A 22,263-nucleotide genomic window follows, 5' to 3' on the forward strand; every position below is an offset into this window, starting at 1 on the left:
ACTGTTGGTGGGAATGCAAACTAGTACAGCCACTATGGAAAACAGTGTGGAGATTTCTTAAAAAACTGGAAATAGAACTACCATATGACCCAGCAATACCACTTCTGGGCATACACACTGAGGAAACCAGATCTGAAAGAGACACGTGCACCCCAATGTTCATCGCAGCACTGTTTATAATAGCCAGGACATGGAAGCAACCTAGATGCCCATCAGCAGATGAAGGGATAAGGAAGCTGTGGTACATATACACCATGGAATATTATTCATCCGTTAAAAAGAATTCATTTGAATCAGTTCTAATGAGATGGATGAAACTGGAGCCCATTATACAGAGTGAAGTAAGCCAGAAAGATAAAGAACATTACAGCGTACTAACACATATATACGGAATTTAGATAGATGGCAGCGATAACCCTATATGCAAAACAGAAAAAGAGACACAGAAGTACAGAACAGACTTTTGAACTCTGGGGGAGAACGTGAGGGTGGGATGTTTTGAAAGAACAGCATGTATATTATCTATGGTGAAACAGACCACCAGCCCAAGTGGGATGCATGAGTCAAGTGCTCGGGCCTGGTGCACTGGGAGGACCCTGAGGAGTCGGGTGGAGAGGGAGGTGGGAGGGGGGATCGGGATGGGGAATACGTGTAACTATATGGCTGATTCATGTCAATGTATGACAAAACCCACTGAAATGTTGTGAAGTGATTGGCCTCCAACTAATAAAATAATATTAAAAAAAAAAATTGGGAGTGGTCAAACAGCAGAAGGCAAGAGGGAACATCGACATTTTAGGAATCAGTGAACTAAAATGGACTGGAATGGGAAAATTTAACTCAGATGACCATCCTTGTATCTACTACTGTGGGCAAGAAACCTCTGGAAGAAATGGAATAGCCCTCATAGTCAACAAAAGAACCCGAAATGCAGTACTTGGGTGCAACCTCAAAAACGACAGAATGATCTCTGTTCATTTCCAAGGCAAACCGTTCAATATCACAGTAATCCAAGTCTATGCCCCAACCAGTAATGCTGAAGAAGCTGAAGTTGAATGGTTCTTTGAAGAACTACAAGACCTTCTAGAACTAACACCCCAAAAAGATGTCCTTTTCATTACAGGGGTCTGGAATGCAAAAGTAGGAAGTCAAGAGATATCTGGAGTAACAGGCAAATTTGGCCTAGGAGTACAAAGTGAAGCAGAGTACAAGCTAACAGAATTTTGCCAAGAGCATGCACTTATCATAGCAAACACCCTCTTCCAATAACACAAGAGAAAACTACACATGGACATCACCAGATGGTCAATACCAAAATCAGATTGATTATATTCTTTTCAGCCAAAGATGGAGGAGCTCTATACAGTCAGCAAAAACAAGACCAAGAGCTAACTGTGGCTCAGATTATTAACTCCTTATTGAAAAATTCAGACTTAAGTTGAAGAAAGTAGGGAAAACCACTAGAGATCATTCAGGTATGATCTAAATCAAATCCCTTACGAATATACAGTGGAAGTGACAAATAGATTCAAGGGATTCGATATGATAGAGTGCTTGAAGAACTATGGACAGAGGTTTGTGCACTGTACAGGAGGCGGTGATCAACACCATCCTCAAGGAAAAGAAATGCAAAAAGGCAGAATGGCTGTCTGAGGAGGCCTTACAAATAGCTGAGAAAAGGAGAGAAGTGAAAGGGGAAAAAAAAAATAAGGAAAGAGAAAACCCATCTGAATGCGGAGTTCCAAAGAATAGCAAGGAGAGATAAGAAAGTCTTCCTCAGTGATCAATGCAAAGAAATAGACGAAAATAATAGAATGGGAAAGACTAGAGATCTCTTCAAGAAAATCAGAGATACCAAGGGAACATTGAGAAATCTGTATGTAGGTCAAGAAGCAACAGTTAGAACTGGTCATGGAACAACAGACTGCTTCCAAATCGGGAAAGGAGTACGTCAATGCTGTATATTGTCACCCTGCTTATTTAACTTATATCAAGAGTACATCACGTGAAATGCCAGGCTGGATGAAGCACAAGCTAGAATCAAGAGTGCTGGGATAAATATCAGTAACCTCAGATACACAGATGACACCACCCTTATGGCAGAAAGTGAAGAAGAACTAAAGAGCCTCTTGATGAAAGTGAAAGAGGAGAGGTTAAAAAGTTGGCTTAAAAGTTAACATTCAGAAAACTAAGATCATGGCATCTGGTCCCGTCACTTCATGGCAAATCGATGGGGAAACAATCAAAACAGTGAGAAACTTTAACTTTTTGGGCTCCAAAATCACTGCAAATGGTGATTGCAGCCATGAAATTAAAAGATGCTTGCTTCTTGGAAGAAAGCTATGACCAACCTAGAGAGCATATTAAAAAGCAGAGACGTTACTTTGCCAACAAAGCTTGTTCTAGTCAAAACTATGGTTTTTCCAGTAGTCATGTATGGATGTGACACTTGGGACTGTAAAGAAAGCTGAGCGCTGAAGAACTGATGCTTTTGAAATGTGGTGTTGGAGAAGACTCTTGAGAGTCCCTTGGACAGCAAGGAAATCCAACCTATCAATCCTAAGGGAAATCAGTCCTGAATATTCATTGGAAGGACTGATGCTGAAGATGAAATTCCAATACTTTGGCCACCTGATGTGAAGAACTGACTCATTGGAAAAGACCCTGATGCTATGAAAGACTGAAGACAGGAGGAGAAGGGGACGATAAAGGATGAGATGATTGGATGGCATCACCGACTCAATGGACATGAGTTTGAGCAAGCTCCGGGAGTTGGTTAAGAATAGAGAAGCCTAGTGTGCTGCAGTCCATGGGGTCTCAAAGAGAAGGACACGAATGAGCGACTGAACTGAACTGAACCACCTCCCTTCCCCACAAAGAAACAGCAACAAACACAAATGTACATGAAATAACTGTATCCACAGAAAGTGAATAACAAAACAAGTTATGATGATGGACCCAGGTGGATTTCCCAAGTCCGAGTTACATGCTTATCTCTTCTAAGGGATGGATCTGTTCTTGTGGGCAAGACTGATCCAAGGCCGGTCACTGTTATCTCTTACTAACTTAATTGCTCCACTCACTCAGGTCCCTTAGTCTCTCCTTATTGCAAGGTCTTAGCCTCTTAATTATATTCTATGGATCCCTCTTCTAATCACTTCCTACCTCCATTTGAAAACATATATATATATATATATATATATATATTTATGTATGTATATATATATATAAAACTTTCAGATGCATCCAAAATAAAGGGAAAAAAGGAACTGATAACTCTTTGTACTCTTTCAATAATTACTGATCATGGGCTTTCAATGTCTAGAATGATCCACACTTTTGAGTTTCTAGGAAGCAGAGATCAAATTGTAGCAAAGACTACATAATGTGTAAAAGCATTTTTGTTGTCATAATCTTTATTATGACATTTCCCTTCTACTATTTAATTAATATAAGAGGACATATCAGTGTTGTCTGACCTCACTGTGTGTCGAGCACACAGACTTTCGTCCGCTAACATTTTTACTCCGTCTGTGTCAGATATCTCAAGACATGGGGCTCCCCTCATAGCTCAGTTGGCAAAGAATCCACCTGCAATGCAGGAGACCCTGGTTTGACTCCTGGGTCAGGAAGATCCCCTGGAGGAGAGAAATGCTACCCACTCTAGTATTCTGGCCTGGAGAATTCCATGAGCTGTATAATCCATGGGGTAGCAAAGAGTTGGACGTGACTGAGTGACTTTTACTTTCACATGATATATACTACCCTGAGGAGAAAACCTGGGTCAATGACTTGCATCCAAATCAAGAACTGAATTCTCGGCTTATCAGCCATCAAATGGCTTCTCCCATTACACTACCTAGGTCTCAGGGGGAACAAAAGCTTCTACTTGGAGACTTCAGAACCATCCCAAAGAAAAAGAAAAAGAAGGCAAAGTGGTTGTCTGAGAAGGCGTTACAAATAGCCAAGGAAATAAGAGATGTGAAAGGCAAGGAAGAAAGGGAGAGATGCCATTGAATGCAGCGTTCCAGAGAAGAGCAAGGAGGGATAAGGAAGCCGCCTTAAGTGAACAATGCAAAGACGCAGAGGGAAACAATAGAATGGGAAAGACTAGAGATCTCCTCAAGAAAACTGGAGATACCAAGGGAACATTTCATGCAAGGACGGGCATAATAAAGGAAGAGACAGTAAGGACCTAGCAGACGCAGATTAAGTAGAAGTGGCAAGAATACAGAGAAGAACTATACAAAAAAGGTCTCAATGATCTGGATAACCATGATGGTGTGGTCACCCACCTAGAGCCAGACATCTTGAAGTGTGAAGTCAAGTGGGCCTAAAGAATTACTATGAACAAAGCTACTGGAGGTGATAGAATTCCAGCTGAGCTATTTAAAATCCTAAAAGAGGATGTTGTTAAGGTACTGCACATAATATGTCAATAAACTTGGAAAACTCAGAAATGGCAACAGGACTGGAAGAGATTGGTTTTCATTCCAATCCCAAAGAAGGGTAATGCGAAAGACTGTTCAAACCATCATATAACTGTGCTGATTTCACTTGCTAGCAAGGTTATGCTCAAAAGCCTTCAAGCTAGGTTTCAGCAGTACATGAACCAAGAACTTCCAGATAGACAAGCTGGGTTTAGAAAAGGCAGAAGAATCAGAGATCAAATTACCAACATTCACTGGATCATGGAGAAAGCTAGAGAATTCCAGAAAAACATCTGCTTCATTGACTGCGCTAAAGCCTTTGACTGTGTGGATCACAACAAACTGTGGAAAATTCTTAAAGAGATGTGAGTACCAAATCATCTTACCTGTCTCCTGAAAAACCTGTATGCAGGTCAAGAAGCAACAGTTAGAACTGGACATGGAACAACTGACTGATTCAGAATTGGAAAAGGAACATGATAAGGCTGTATATTGTCACTCTTCTTATTTAACTTATAAGCAGAGTACATCATGCAAAATGCCATGTTGGATGAATCACAGGCTGGAATCAAGATGGCTGGGAGAAATATCAACAACCTCAGATATGCAGATGATACCACTCTAATGGCAGAAAGTGAAGAGGAACTACGGAGCCTCTTGATGAGGGTAAAAAAGGAGAGTGAAAAAGCTGGCTAAAAACTCAACAATCAAAAAACAAAGATCTTGGCATCCAGTCCCATCACTTCATGGCAAATAGATAAAGCAGTCACAAGTTTCTCTTCTTGGGCTCTAAAATCATTGCAGACAGTGACTGTTGCCATGAAATTAAAAAATGCTTGCTCTTTGGAAGGAAAGCGATGACAAACCGAGACAGCATATTAAAAAGCAGAGACATCCCTTTTCCGACAAAGGTCTGTATAGCCAAAGTTATGATTTTTCCAGTAGTCATGTATGGATGTGAGAGTTGCACCATAGCGAAGACTGAGCACCAAAGAACTGATGCTTTCGAGTTGTGCTGGAGAGGACTCTTGAGAGTCCCTTGGACTGCAAGGAGATCAAACCAGTCGATCCTAAAGGAAATCAACCCTGAATACTCACTGGAAGGACTTATCCTGAAGCTGAAGCTCCAATACTTTAGCCACCTGATGCAAAGAGCTCATTGGAAAAGACCCTGCTGGCTGGGAAAGATTGAAGGCTAAAGGAGAAGAGGGCAGCACAGGATGAGATGGTTAGACAGCATCACCCACTGAATGGACATGAATTTGAGCAAACTCTGGGAGACAGTGAAGGACCGGGGAGCCTGGCGTGTTGCAGTCCATGGGGTCACTAACAGTCGGACACAACTTAGCAACTGAATAACAACATCAGGCAATCCAGTGGTTAGGAATCTGCCTCGCAATGCAGGGGACATGGGTTCGATCCCTGGAAGCAGAACTAAATTGCACATGTCACAGCTAAGCTGCAACTACTGAGCCTGCAGGCTACAACTAGAGAGTCTGTGTGCTGGCCACAAAAGATCCCACATGCCACAACTAAGACCGGATTAAAAAAAAAAAAGCTTCTATTTGAATTAGGAGACTGCCCACTCCAACTCTCATGCTCACTTGCATTGCTGTTGCTGTTGTTCAGTTGCTCAGTTGTGTCTGACTCTTTGCGACCCCCCCCCCCCCATGGACTGCAGCACGCCAGGTTCCCCTGTCTTCTGCTGTCTCCCAGAGTTCACCCAAATTCATCTGAGTAGATTATTAAAAAAAATGTAAAACTTAAATATTGTGTATTATATCATACCACAGAGTATGTACAGACTCTCATCAGCCGTTTTCAGAAATGTGTTAGTTTTTGAAGACATACAATTGCTCAGATTAAGGAGGAAGAATTGAAACACTAATCTAAGCCATCAAAGCCTATTCTTGACATTTTCCAGTAATGAGATTCAAATTTGGCCTTTTATACTTATCTTGCACCATATTGATTTTAAGTCACGTGGAGTTTTTCACAGCATGACAAAGCATGAAGCGTGGGGTTTGCCAAATCTTTTTTGGTCCAAGTGGCATTTGTCGTGAGTCCTGTCAGTCAAGCCATGCCCACTCACCCATTCAGTGTGATCATCTAAACTAGATTTAAGAGGAATATTAATAATTTTCTTCTTTTTTCCTTTAACAATCAAACAGATCCCCGAGTATGGAGGCACTGAAAGAAACTGGAAACTATGACCTAATCTGTGGTCTCTGTTAGGTCAAGCCTACACCAAACCAGGCAAGAGCACGGCGTCCACTTTGACTTTAAGTGCCAAGAATTACGGAAAATCTGAAAATCTGTTACCAAGGTAGAAGCAGCAGGAAAATGCTGCCGTGGGATTGAAAAGGAGCTGACATTTCTGTCTCTAGAATCACACACTGCTTTTTAGGCGCACCATATAACCTGGGAACTGTGTGTCTGCATAGTTTTGTAAAGTTATCTTTATCCTTTGCAAGCCACTAGTCTGCCTGTGACCCTGAATCTCATATCAGAGTGAGAAACTTGACGACCATGGGGACAGATGATGGGGACACGCAGACGGCAGCCACCAGCTGGGCTCCATTGAGCTGAGTGTCGCTCTTCTCACTCATGTTGCCCCCATGCCAACTCTGTTCTGCCCCAATTCCAACGTCAGGCTTGGCCAGGTCACTGTGGGTCTCCTCCTCCTATCTGGCCAACGCACTCATGCTGGTTGTCACATCTGTGCTCCTGAAAAGATTCTCCAGGTCCAGCCTCCCCTCATTTCCCTGTTCTTAAAATGATGCTCTTGCTTGGCCCAATCCTGACCCTCCTCCTGGGCTTTAATTCCTAAGTCTGAGGTTTTTATCCCAGTCCACTTGTGAAATTTCCTCTTCCTTTTTATTTTTTTAAATTGATAAGCATTCCATATCCATTCTGGGAGCTGAGACATCTACCTTAGGCCCATTTCTGAGTTTGATTTTTGCTAATCTATGATCTGACTGCCTGGTGCTTGTGACTCTCTCTTGGCATGTTACCCAAGAACAGACTCCCCAGATGTGGTTGGTCAGGTGGGCCAAATTATTGAGTGCCAGCCTTGTATTCTCTTTTAGGATACCCCACTGTAATCACAAGGTCTACGCTGGTGGTTCAGTCAGTAAACAATCCACCTGCAATGCAGGAGACACAGGTTTGATCCCTGGCTGGGAAGATGCCCTGGAGAAGGGAATGGCTACCTACTCCAGTATTCTTACCTGGGAAACCTCATGGACAGAGGAGCCTGGCAGGCTACAGCCCGTGGGATTGCAGAGTCGGAAACAACTGAGTTGACTAAGCATGCGCTATTGTAATCATGGGTTTGGACTAAGTTTTGACTTTTCCCCCTGACGGTAGTGATAATTGCTTCTAGGATTATCCATCCATCCATCTACCCACCCACCCACCTATCCAGCTTTTCATTCATTTTTCTTTTCATTCTTACACATTAGAGCTTACTTTATGCCAGACCCTAGGTTTAGAACTGAAGATACACTGTTTCCTAAGACAGATATATTCCCGCTCTAGCAGGAGAGACAGATAATTAAACAATTGTGATACAACATGATAAGCAGTTCTCCACCCATCTTCTTAAGTAGGTAGGTTCAATGCCAAGTTTCCACATACTCTTTGTTGTCGTGTGAGCACAGTCATACCTTACTGAGGCCAAATAGGCTAGTATTTTCAGTTCTCTCGTTGAGAACTTCAGGGGACAACAGCATTGCAAGTCAGGAGAGCAGGCATTAATATCATAGGCATATTTACATAAGAACCCCTTGGATTTCCAGGGAATTTTACAATATGCAAATTCTTTTATTTACAGATCTTATTTTACCTTCAGAGCTTATCTGTGAGGTACAGGTAGGGTAAGCATTATTTCAGGCTCATTTTGTAGCAAAGAAACTCAGGTTCCCAGAAGTTAAAAGAGCTTTGGTAAAGTTTAGAGCTGACACTGCAACAAGGCCCAGTATTCCTAATATGAAATGTGATCCATTTTATGAGTAATTCAATAGAAACTGGTAGTTTCTAAAACCTTAGTAACGGCAGTTTGAGGTATTACTGTCTACATTTTTAAACAGGTTAAGGCTCACAGGATAGGCCTGTGTGTGACCTGTTCTGGAAAAGTGACAAACAAAAACGTACTTCAGACTCCAATGTGTGGGTTTATCTTTATTAAGTGTTTACTGGGCTTCCCAGTTGGCTCAGCGGTAAAGAATCCACCAGCCAATACAGGAGACACGGATCCAATCCCTGGGTCAGAAAGATCCCCTGGAGAAGGAAATAACAACCCACTCAAGTGTTCTTGCCTGGGAAAGCCCATGGACAGAGGAGCCTGGTGGGCTACAGTGCATGGGGTCACAAAGAGTCAGACACGACCGAGAGACTGAGCGCCCAGAATTCTAACCTGGGTACGATGGTTCTTTGGAACACGAGCCTTCCATCTTCTCCGTCCCTATTCCTTGCCCCAGCAACTCGCCTCTCGATTGGCTGGCCTGTCCTGCAGTGAGCAATACCCACCGGGATTCAGTAAGCATGAGTTGTATGTTTTTAAGGCTACCACACGTGGTACTTAGGGTTTATCACTTTCAGTATCAGCATGAGTCTTACTTGGACAATATGGTTTCAAAGGAAGCTAACAACTGGTGTACTAACACGCAAACTTTATAGAGGTTAAGGAATGATAATTCATCACTGAAGCCAAACCGGTTGTTACCTGGGGCTGCAATCTGAATCCTTCTATTGTCTGCGCAGAAACTCAGCCAAGGCAATCCTGCAGAGGAGGTGTCCCCTCTACTTACCTGAACATATAAGATGCAGAAGAGAGAGTGAACTTTGTGTCTGTTTTCAGATACAAACCTTTTCTCATGGAAACCACCTCTCATTTCACCCACCTGGAACACCCTTACGGATCTAATACCTATCCAGTCTTTTAAGATCTAGCATTGGCATCCCAAAGTCCATTGCTCTAGATCTAATATTCTGTAGGACTGATATTCTATAGAGATTCTCTACACCACAATCTAGTCATAGGTTCTATCTTGGTTTTCTCACTAATTGATCTTCATCAGGTTTAAAGGGATAGTATCTTATGTATCTTGCACTTTTCAATCAGCTTTTACATTATACACACACACACAGACACACACATATATACACACACAAACTCAACATTCAAAAAACCAAGATCCAGTCCCATCACTTCATGGCAAATAGATGGGGAAAAAGTGGAAGCAGTCACAGATTTTCTCTTCTTGGACTCCAAAATCACTGCAGATGGTGACTGCAACCATGAAATTAAAAGAGACTTGCCCCTTGGAAGGAAAGTTATGATAAACCAAGATAGCATATTAAAAAGCACAGACATCACCTTGCTGACAAAGGTCCATATAGTTAAAGCTATGGTTTTCCCAGTAGTCAAGTACGGATGTGAGAGTTGGACCATAAAGAAGGCTGAGCATCAAAGAATTGATGCTTTCAGATTGCGGTATTGGAGGAGACTCCTGAGAGTCCCTTGGACAGCAAGGGATCAGTCAATCCTAAAGGAAACCAACCCTGAAGATTCATTATAAGGACTGATGCTGAAGCCGAAACTCCGATACTTTGGCCACCTGATGTGAAGAGCTGACTCATTGGAGAAGACCCTGAGGCTGGGAAAGATTGAGGGCAAAAGGAGAAGAAGGCAGCAGAAAAGGAGATGGTTGGATGGCATCACCAATTCAATGCACATAAATTTGAGCAAACTCCGGGAGATGTTGAAGGACAAGGAAACCCGTTGTGCTGCAGTCCATGGGGTCGCAATGAGGACGACACAATTTAGCAGCTGAACAACAACAGCAACACACACAATGCATATATTAATGTATCTTTTCGTAAATAAGATATAAGCACACCCTCCATCCCCACATAAGCATTCCTCTTCTGATTTTTCTATCTTGCATTTATTACTCTCTGACATACCATATATAATTATACTCTCTTTTTACTCAATCATCTGTTGCCTCCTCAAAGTAACACAGGCTCAGTAAGGGCAAAATTAGTTGTCTGTCTGTTTACTGCTGGGTCTCTAGCTTTAGAATTGTGTTTCACTTACTATCTGTTGAATAAATAATGAATGAATGAATGAGTGAATTATACACTTTGCATTTTGGTATACATTTTCAATTATATATATTAATGTTGCATATGTTTACATTTGCAGTGATAGCTCAGTTGGTAAAGAATCCGCCTGCAATGCAGGAGACCCTGGTTTGACTCCTGGATCTGGAAGATCCTCTGGAGAAGGGACAGGCTACCCACTCCAGTATGCTTGGGTTTCCCTTGTGGCTCAGCTGGTAAAGAATCTGCCTGCAATGCAAGAGCCCTGGGTTTGATTCCTGCACTGGGAAGATCCTCTGGAGAAGGGAAAGGCTACCCGCTCCAGTATTCTGGCCTGGAGAATTCCAAGGACTGTATAGTCCATGGGGTCGCAACGAGCCAGACACGACTGAGCAACTTTCACTTTCATATCTCTATTGTATGTCTAACAGAGAGATGTTATGTATTTTTATGTGTGTTTACATATGAAGCTATAACTTTAATCTGATTTTCGGATGTCTGAAATACGAACCATAAAGTGGACTGGTTTAGATGAGCTGGTCTTTGATCTGTGCTGCCATCTGCTGGGTGTTGGTGAAACAGCGGCAAACATGTCTAATATCTAGACCTGACAGCTGGGAAGGACTCTGTAAACCATTCAAACCAACTTCTGCCTGTACAGGTTAGCAAGACGGACCTGAGAAATGAAGTGACATGAAGTGACATGTTCTCTGTCTTGATAGCAGCAGAGAAGAATGTGGAGGAAGTGCTAGGTAGGGGCAAACACACGAGTTCTGGAGTCAGACAGACTTACATTAGCATTTTAACTGCATGGCCTTAAGCAAGTTACTTAGACTTTCTGAGTTTTTAGACTTTCTGAATTTTAATGTACTTTTGGGATTAATATTTACAGTATATGATTTATTGGAGAATTAACTGTGATTCTTTCTTTCCTTCTTTCCTTCATTTTGACTGAAAGAGATATTTCCATACAGATAAAAAGGTTTATTCCACAAAGAAGATATAACAATTATAAACACATAGAAACACATAGAAAAACACATAGTTTTTCATATATCTAAAGCTAAAATAATAAAAACCAAAAAGGATCAAATCATGTTGGGACACTTTACTACATGTCCCCTCAGAAATCTCTCAGGTGGTTTTTTCCTTTTTAAGTGAGGATCAAAGTACCATTTCTCAGACTTTAGTGACCGTGAGAACCCTCAGAAACTAGCCCTGCATAAAAGACTGGTGCTACTACAGAGCCATCATCTTTCTTCTTGGTTGAGTGGAGACTCAACCAAGACGTGCTTCTTCAGGAACCCCTTATATAGTTTATGAAGAATGTGTTTTATCAGAGCTAACCCAAGTTAATATGGGAGACTGACCATGTGATTATTTGGGGATATTTTAGATGCTTCAAAATTTTACTATTATATCTAATTCTATAATTGTGAGCATCAATATTTGACTTATTTTCTTAGACTATTTAGGAAGGGGGAAATACTAATTTTAAACCTAAAGTGTAAACATAATATATACACCTGGGTATGCATATTTTATATCTGAATATATATCTATATCTATATATAAAAATCTGATTAAAATATTGGGTTTACCCAAAAGTTCATTAGGGCTTTTCCTAAGATGTTGTGGAAAAACCTGAACAAACGTTTTGGCCAACCCAGTATTTCTTGAAAAAGCAAAATTATTAAGACTCTTCTGTTAGCACCTAGGTGAATCTTTCCTGGGGACAATTTCAATATTAACACTTTCTCACAAGGAGATAATATACACATCAAAATGCTAAACTGATAAGTCATAATTGTTTACATTTCTCCTGGTCATTTGTTCATTTATTCTTTAAAATGCTGTATAATTTAATGATGTGAAGCCCAGCTAATCAACTCTCAGACCACCCAGTACATTGCTCATTCCAGTATCTTTCAAGAATTACATGTCAGCATCCTTTCAGGAAAAGGATATGGTTATCTATCTATGGTAGAATTACCTCTAATAACAGCCCTAGTATTTTAGTGATTCCTATTTCATAAAGTGTAACAATTATACTATTTTGAAATCCCTAACTGCGAATAGGTTGAGATATTGTAATATGAGCAAAAGATGCTTGTCTGAGCTACCTTGAAGGAGAAGGGCAAGAGACAATGAGAGCCTTCTGACTTGCAGGCTGTCATGATTTCTCTAACTCTGTTCAGATATCCATTCATGTTACAGAGAGAATGTCAACTCAGTAATTCAAACTTCCCATTGTTGCTAAAGTATACTGCAGCCCCTACAGCTGGACCACAAGAAGACAGTGTAAGTCTGACTTTAGGTCACATGCTTTCTCCCACTGAAAAGTATTTCTTTATACAGAGGATAAAGAATGTGCTCACATATGTGCGTCTCAATTTCAATTATCTCGTGGCTCCTCCAGCTGCCTCATAAGAACAGAGGACATCGTGTGCCTGGCTGTGCTACACGCCCCGGTATAACGGATGATGAATATTAAACAGGTTAATCGGATCCGTGTAGACATTCATTGTTGTGGAGCCAAGACTCCAAATCTACGTTTCCACAGACAACTTCTTTAGAACAATTCTTTAAAGCCCAGAAAGCTGAGTTTTTAGTTGAAATATGACTTCATTTTTGGCAAGGTGGATCTTCTCTCTTCTCATAGATTGAGATTGGCTTCTCTTAATCATGATCTGTCCTAGATAGTTACTGTATCAATTGTATTAGAAATCAACAGTCTTCATCTTCATTGTCATCATCATTATCATCACTATTATCTTTACAGTTATTTTTACTGCCAGGAATTACATGTAACTGTTAATTAACTCAGTTAATCCTCTCAACTCCAAGAGGCGAGTATTATTATTACACCTTGAGGTGACAGAAGACAGGATAAAGGCAGGGGAATTTAAATAAGTTGCATGTGGTCACAGAATTAGTAATGCTGGCGTCAGAATTTGGGCTCTGGAGTGAGTCTGCTTGGATTCAAACTCTGGCTCCTGTACAATAAACAGTGTGGCTGGAGGAAGGTTTCTTCACTTCCCTGAAGCTAAGTTTCATCTGTAAAAGTGGGGCAGAGAAAGGGACGGTGGGGATTAAGATGCGCTGGGGAACAGGGGGAGCACGAACTGTAGGAAGAGGACAGACTGGGCCAACGGGATGGCACTGGCTTGCATTACTAGTCATCATTTTTATATTTAGTCTACGCAGGTGACACAGGGGATGTGGTTCGCTCCTTGGGTCAGAAAGATCCCCTGGAGGAGGAAATGGCAACTCACTCCAGTATTCTTGCCTGAAAAATCCCATGGACAGAGGAGCCTGGTGGGCTGCAGGCTAGAGGGTCACAGAGAGTCAGACATGACTGGATGACTAAGCATGCGAACGCGCACACACACACACAAATGTCTAAATATCCTGGCTCTGAACCCATAACCAAATTACACAAATAAAAGGGTTGGCAAATGCCACTTTCTGATGCAAAGTAGATGTGAAGGTAAAAATCTACACAAATCCTAGAAGACATAGCTGTTTATCTGAGGGGAAAATGGAATTAAGAGTTCACACTTTGGTAAGGAGAGAGTGAAGATATTAAAATGTCCTGTCATCACTAATAAAGCATATTTTCCCAGAAAGAAGATGAATTCATTTTAATCCTCCAACTTCACACTTTCAAATCAAGAAAGTCACCTTCAGGCAGTGCTATCTGAGGATAATGAAGGGCAAAAGAAAAGAAATAAGCAAATCTAAAAATTTCTGATGAGTGTTTTAATGCATAACTCAAAATGACCTTTATTTTAATGTTAGCTAGAAACAAACTAAATAAGCAAAGAGGTTCTTTACATACTTAGCAAACTAAGTAGACAGAAATTCTAGCAACTGCCTGTGAATGATTTTCTTTCAATATCAGTTGCTCAATAAGAAACAGAAAAAAAAAAAAAAAAAAGAAAAGAAAAACCTCTGTTGACACTGGGAGGAAGTGATATTTAGACACTAACAATCATTCTATTTTGGAGCTCCTTAGAGAAGTCAATGAAAGTCAGATTATTTATAGCAGAGATTTTCTTAGTTCACAATTTAAACTCTGAGAGCTTAAACACCACATACAACTAACCCAGTAAGACTTTCTGGAGCTATAATAGAGACAAAAAGAATGAAATAAAAATGTTTTCAACCAAAAGGTATAAGATAGTGGTGAAGGCACTGAAGAACAAATAAGTTCTTTCTAACTTACTTACAAGCTGATATCCTTATTTATATGAATAGATTATTTTGAAGAAAATAAGTGAAATTCATCTTTTCCCTACAACCAATACTTATAAAGCTTGAAATACTTACTCATCAAGAGATAACGCAAAGGAAACCAAAGCAGAAACAAATGGGACGTAATCAAACTTTAAAGCTTTTGCACAGCAAACAAAGCCATCAACAAAATGAAAAGACAGCCTACTAAATAGGAGAAAAAAATCTGTAAATAATATGAATACATAAACAGCTCAGACGGCAATAAAAGAAACAACTCAATTAAAAACTGGACAGAAGATCTGAACAGAAATTTTTCCAAAGAAGATATTCAAATGGCCAACAGATACATGAAAAGCTGCTCAACATTGTTAACCATCAGGAAAATGCAAATCAAAAGTGCATTGAGATATTATTTCATACCTGTCAGAAGGGCTATCATCAAAAAGTCCACAAATAACAAACGCTGGCAAGGATGTGGAGGAAAGGTAACCCTTGTGCATTGCTGGTGGGAAGGTAACTAGCACAGCTTCTGTGGAAAACATTATGGAAACTTCTCAGGAAAACTAAAAATAGAACTACCAGAAATTCCACTTATCTGTATGTCTGAAGAAAAGCTAACTAAAAAAGAGACATGCACCCCAATGTTCAAAGCAGCATTATTTATAAGAGCCAAGATATGGAAGCAACCTAAGTGTCTATGAATGGATAAAGAAGCTGTGGTAATATAATATACACAATGAAATACTACTCAGTCATAAAAAAGAACAAAATCTTCCCATTTGCAACAACATGGATGGACTTGGAGGGCATTTTGCTAAGTGAAATAAGTCAGACAGAGAAAGACAAATACTATATGATATCACACATATTTGGAATCAAAAATACAACAAACTAGTGAATATAACAAAGAAGAACAGACTCAGAGATAACAAACTAGTGGTTATCAGTGGGGAAAGGGAAGGTGAGGGGTAGGAGATTAAGAGGTGCAAACTACTATATATAAAACAAATAAGCCACAATAATATATTGTACAACACAGGTAATATAGCCAATATTTTATAGTAACTATAAATGAAGTATAACTTATAAAAGTTGTGAATCACTGTTGTATACCTGAAAATTATACAATATTTTACATAAACTATGCATCAATTAAAAAAAAAAGGGATATGCCTGCAGGAGGTGTAAGAATTGTTATTGTTAAGTTGTGTCTGACTCTTTGCAACCCCAGCGACTACAGCACGCCAGGCATCCCTGTCCTTCACTATCTCTGGGAGTTTGCTCAAACTCATGTCCATTGAATCAGTGATGCCATCCAACCACCTCATCCTCTGCCCTCTTCTCCTGCCCTCAGTCTTTCCCAGCATCAAGGTATTTTCCAGTGAGTCGGCTCTTCACATAAGATGGCTAAAGTATTGGAGCGTCAGCTGCAGCATTAGAACTTCCAAAGAGTATTCAGGATTGATTTCCTCTAGGATTGACTGGTTTGATTTCCATGCTGTCTAAGGGATTCTCAAGAGTCTTCGTCCACAATTCAAAAGCATCAATTCTTTGGTTCTCAGCCTTCTTTATGGTCTAACTCTCACATCTGTACATGACTACTGGGAAAACCATAGCTTTGACTAGATGGACCTTTGTTGGCAAAGTGATGTCTTTGCTTTTTAATACACTGTCTAGATTTGTCACAGCTTTCCTTCCAAGAAGCAAGTGTCTTCTAATTTCATGGCTGCAGTCACCATCCACAGTGATTTTGAAGCCCAAGAACAGAAAATTTATCACTGCTTCCACTTTCCCCCCTTCTATAGGTATGAGAACGCTTCATGTCAAATAAACAGCTTTGAACTAGGAGCCAATAAATGTGGATTCCAGATCCAGTTCTACTATCTCCCCAAACTATGCTAAGTTTATTCACCTCTCTGTGCATCAATGACTTTTTTGGATCAGATTTTTGGATGGATATATTATGTCTAAGGTTCTTTCCACTTTAATACTCTAGAAAGACATACTGTTTAATTATTTGGTATCTTAGGGGTTCGAGGGGTTCAGCAAACTTCTCTCAATTAAATTTTCATAAAAACGGCTAGGGAGAAGGAGAATCTGCTTCACAAAAATAAATATATTTTAAAATCTCACTGTTGTCAATTTTCTACAATTTCAGCATGACCTTCAGAAACTCATTTTAATATTAGCCTTAATTTTGGAAGGCAAATCAATTGCCAAAAAATAAAAGACATTACTATAAGATTTCAAAATAATTCAGCCACTTACATTATCATGCCAATGTCTCCTATCCAAGATCCAAGGAGATTTTTTTTTAACATTTTATGTAAAGTATCAAACCATAGCTAATCTACATTCACCAAGCTTAACTTATATCATAAACTCCTAACTGAAGAAACACAATAGTTTCCTGAAAAATCTCAGATAAAGACCATTTTGTTCTCAAATGTGTTATTCTTTCTTGTCCTGTAAATGTAAACACATACTTTTAATGAGTACATCTCATGCAGGTGCATAGCAGGCACTTAAGAAAACATTTCCTGAATAAGGAGATCAGTCCTCCCACCTGACATACACAGGACAGATCAGAATATTAAAACTATTGGTAAAGAAACTTTGCTTTCCGCTTTCAACATGGACCTCCTTTTTCTCCATTAAGTTTCTTGAAGGTCAAATCTTTATCTTGACAGTAAAATGACTTAAACCTTTTCCCACTTCAGAACTACCAAAATTCACCAATTGAAATGTTCCTCTTGCTTAATTTGTGGGGGCAGCCACTTGACATTCAATAGCTTTCTCAGTCTCACTACATTAAAAGAAAAAAACCAGTGGCAATGATTTATCCAGAAATGCTTCCATATTGCAACACCATTGGGTGCTGGCAACTAATAGCAAGAAATCATCAAACATTTTAATATTATTGCTAGGCCTAGACTTCTAAGGTATTACTGGGTCAACCTTTCTTTATATTGTGAAAAGAAGTAACCAGGAAATAAATGAAAATGCATTCTTTCCCTTCCTTTCTGAATAAATATAACAGACTAAAAACCATTCAACCAAGTAGAATAGAAAGTGACCTGAATCTCAAATCAGTAGAAAACATTTTATCAACTACTCTCTACTTGAATGTATCCATACTTTTTATGGCTACCCTGAGATGGGAAAATGAAACTGGGCTTCCATTTCCTTTGATTACTTCAGTTGCTGGTACACTCTTCCCAAAACATAGACAGTAAATGATGAGTGACAAGGATCTCATTGAACACAATCCAAGACAGCTCTTTGTCTAGCATGACTGACCTGGAAAATGACAGCAAGCACAGAATGCTATTCAGTGATATAAAACATAAGTATTAGTGCAGCATTAGCTAGTCAGTTGTGTCCGACTCTTTGTGACCCCACAGACTGTAGCCCACCAGGCTCCTCTGTCCATGGGATTTTCCAGGCAAGAATAATGGAGCGGCTTGCCATTCTCTTCTCCAGAGGATCTTCCTGAACCAGGGACGAAACCCAGCTCTCCTGCACTGCAGGCGGATTTTTAACAGTATGAGCTACAGGGATTAATGGCTCCATTAAGTGAGGTGGTAACAGATTCAATGTTATTTCCTTCCAAGAGCAATAAACCAAGCACTGTTTCTTAGCACCACAACTTTGTTCAGTTGGATCTAAATGCAACATGAGTTTGCAATGCCTTCCCAGACACACTGATTATCTAAAAAGGAATGTAAAGATTTTTAGCAAAATGTATTGTCTGTAATCTAAGAATGGAGCTTATTGTTAGATCTGGACCTGAGAAAGGAGAGATATGGGCCCCATGCTGAGCAGCTGGAATTTGTCTCCTGTTGGTACTTCAAGATAAAGACCTCTGCTTGAGTAGAGATAAGGAGGTCACATTTTTCTTGGGATCAAGGAGACCTCCAAGACCACACATGCACAGAAAAGATCCCTGGAGGTCAGGAAAGGGAGAGGTTGCCAGCCCATAATACATTTTGCCAACCTCCCCAAAACCTTCACAACGGAATCCAAATTGGCTGAAAGGTGTGTGTGTACATTAGGGAGGGCCCTGAGTCAGATCAGATATGGGCAACAAGCAAGATGATTGGCCAGAAGGAACCTAGAAGATGGCCCCCATATAAGCAACTTAAGCCACCCTAAAAGCGTGCAGCTCACTTCAAGCCCAGCAGCATCTTTTTCCACATGTACTGCATTTCTAGTAAACACTCTACCCACTTCACTACCTCCGTCTCTTATCTGAATTCTTTCTTCTAAGAATGCAGGGACTGAGGTCCTGTTTCAAGCCTGCGTGCCCTCATAGTCTAGTGGTTAGGATGCAGTGCCTTACTACCACGGCCTGGATTCGAGTCCCAGTCAGGGAACTAAGATCCTGCTTTAGGTTGCTGCACCCCATGGCCCCCCAAGATTAGACCCACTAGAGCTCTGTGCTTCCTTCCAAAGTTAACTCTCAGTATCTCATGTTATCTCATCTCTTTCTTCTCCTTCCTTGTCCTCCTGTTCCTCCCTCAATGAGACTGCCCTCCTGAGACTTCTGTTTTCTGATGACTTTCTCCTCTCCAGTGCACTTGAAGCTGAGCTTCACTTTTTTAGTTCTAAGCATGGTTTACTGCAAATATGCTGGTTTTTTTTTTTTTTTTTTTTGTCTTGTTAGAATGACACTATATATTTTACTTTTTAGAAGTTGGATCTGGCATAAATTCTATCCAGTGAGAAACAGCCTCATCTACCTTATCCATACTCAGAAAATTGCCCCCATATAAGCAACTCAAGCCACCCTAAAAGCATGCAGCTCACTTCAAGCCCACCAGCATCTTCTTCCACATGTACTTCATTTCTAATAAACACTCTACCCACTTCACTACCTCCGTCTCTTTGCTGAATTCTTTCTTCTAAGAATACAAGGATTGAGGTCCATGTGAAGTGCTGAAACTATATTTTCATGCATGGGCTTGACCCAAAATGAGGAATTAACACAATAAAGGAGAGAAAAAAAAAAAGAAAAAACCCTAATGCAAAAGAGCTAAGTTTTGGGAAAATGAAGGTTTGCAGGCTGTATCTGAAGGCATCATCACTAAGGTCTGTGTCTTGATAAAAATATTATGCCTTCTACACATCTATTAAATTTTCCTCCTTTTTTTCTCACGCACACACCTGTTTTCTTTCTTCACTGTGTTTACCACTGTTTGTTATTATATAACACATGCCTATTTGCTGCATGTTTGTTTCCTCTACAGACTGAAAGAAGCCAGAAGGGTTGGAAATGATTCTGCTCAGAGCAGGTCTCCAATAGATTCTGATTGAATCAATTTATGAATAGGTCACCTTCACACTATGCTATCCAAAGCAGAGACATTACTTTGCCTACAAAGGTCCAACTAGTCAAAGCTGTGGTTTTTCCAGTAGTCATGTATGGATGTGAGAGTTGGACCATAAAAAAGAAGGCTGAGCACCAAAGAATCGATGCTTTTGAACTGTGGTGTTGGAGAAGACTCTTGAGAATCCTTTGGACTGCAAGGAAATCAAACCAGTCAATCCTAAAGGAAATCAATCCTGAAGATTCACTTGAAGGAATGATGCTGAAGCTGAAGCACCAATACTTTGGCCACCTGATGCAAAGAACCAACTCACTGGAAAAGATTGAGGGCAGGAGGAGAAGAGGGCAACAGAGGATGAGGTGGTTAGATGGCATCACTGAATCAATGGACATGATTTCAGTAGGCTCTGGGAGATGGTGAAGGACAGGGAGGCCTGTTGTGCTCCTGTCCATGGGGTCACATGGGGTCGCAAAGAGTTGGACATGACTGAGTGAATGAACAACAACTAATCCAAAGGGTCATGCAGGGTTAAAGAATCAGATTTTGTCTTTTGATTATCTTTTAAATGCATGATTAATGCAAAAACGTTAAGAAAATGAATAAGATAGGTTAAACATCCAAATTTTTTTTGGCATGTGTGACATTAATTTTAAAGGCATTCACCTCTAAGTAGAAAACAGTCATGTTTGAAATGAACATTCCCACTGGTACTCATTTACCTTCCCAAATCTTAAAGATGATGCTAAGAAAAGTAAGCTATTTAGGAGTTTGAAGGTGCCAAAGCCATACGTAAATTTAAACTACTTATTGGGTCATTTCTGCATTTAGGTGTTCTATGAAGGTAAGCATTTGGTACTCAAGAGTTCTGAACCACAGAAGTGACAAGTTTATCTAATAGGAATTTAAACAATCCATGTAAACAGGCAGAATGCCAAAGATCACAGTAGAATATGGACTAGACATTGTGCACAACGGTCTGACTGCTGTGAAAAATGTCAGAGTTTTCAGTGTTAGTTTTCCTACTCATTGAAAACAACAGATACTTTCCTAGATGCCTTTTTAGTTTTCAAAATTTAAGGTAAATTAGATCTTTCCTCAGGGAAGTAAGTTGTTTAAAGCTTAGTAGACTTAGAATTACAATGGAATCTAATCTTTAATATCATCATATATGCTTCTAGAAAGGTCTTTCCATATAACAAATAAACTGACCCTGAAATATCGAAAGGTTAAAGTACCTACAATCAAAAACAGAGGCAAACAGGGTCAGCATTAGATCAGCTGTTTTTGACTCATAAAACTCTGCAGGACACATTTTCAAAGTTTTACCCACTTATACTTGAAAGAAGTCATTGAGTAGCTGGCCCAGTTTAAGACAAGTGGTCATAAAGGACACTCAGGATCTCTGGGGAGGGACACAGCTCCCCATGATGACCCCTGTGCAATCAGGGTTGACAACCTCCAGTGTAGCTGACAGCATAAATATGGAGTGAAGTACCAGATATTTCAGACACTGGATCTGATTAAATCCTCAAAATCTCCATCTTGCAGATGAAAAAAAAAAGGTGCACAAAGAGGTTATATAAACGTATATGGTAACATGAGAGCCACAGTGTTACAAAATGTCACTAGTCTCTCTCATTTACTTTGAAGTGTGTGTGTGGATCACAATAAACTGTGGAAAATTCTGAAAGAGATGGGAATACCAGACCACCTGACCCACCTCTTGAGAAACCTATATGCAGGTCAGGAAGCAACAGTTAGAACTGGACATGGAACAACAGACTGGTTCCAAATAGGAAAAGGAGTACATCAAGGCTGTATATCATCACCCTGCTTATATAACTTATATGCAGAGTACATCATGAGAAACGCTGGGCTGAAAGAAGCACAAGCTGGAATCAAGATTGCCAGGAGAAATATCAATAACCTCAGATATGCAGATGACACCACCCTTGTGGCAGAGAGTGAAGAGGAACTGAAAAGCCTCCTGATGAAAGTGAAAGAGGAGAGTGGAAAAGTTGGCTTAAAGCTCAACATTCAGAAAACTAAGATCATGGCATGTGGTCCCGTCACTTCATGGGAAATAGATGGGGAAACAATGCAAACAGTGTCAGACTTTATTTTTTGGGTTCCAAAATCACTGCAGATGGTGATTG

General features: G+C 40.1%; 1 long non-coding RNA gene across 3 annotated transcripts in view; it reads right to left on the bottom strand.

Annotated features, from left to right (window-relative positions):
* LOC136167649 (uncharacterized) overlaps positions 1-22,263 on the bottom strand; it is a 353,367-nt gene that overhangs the window by 46,362 nt on the left and 284,742 nt on the right. The gene's annotated exons all lie outside the window — the stretch shown is intronic.

This window comes from Muntiacus reevesi, chromosome 4 (genome assembly GCF_963930625.1).
Source record: "Muntiacus reevesi chromosome 4, mMunRee1.1, whole genome shotgun sequence".
Lineage (NCBI taxonomy): Eukaryota > Metazoa > Chordata > Mammalia > Artiodactyla > Cervidae > Muntiacus > Muntiacus reevesi.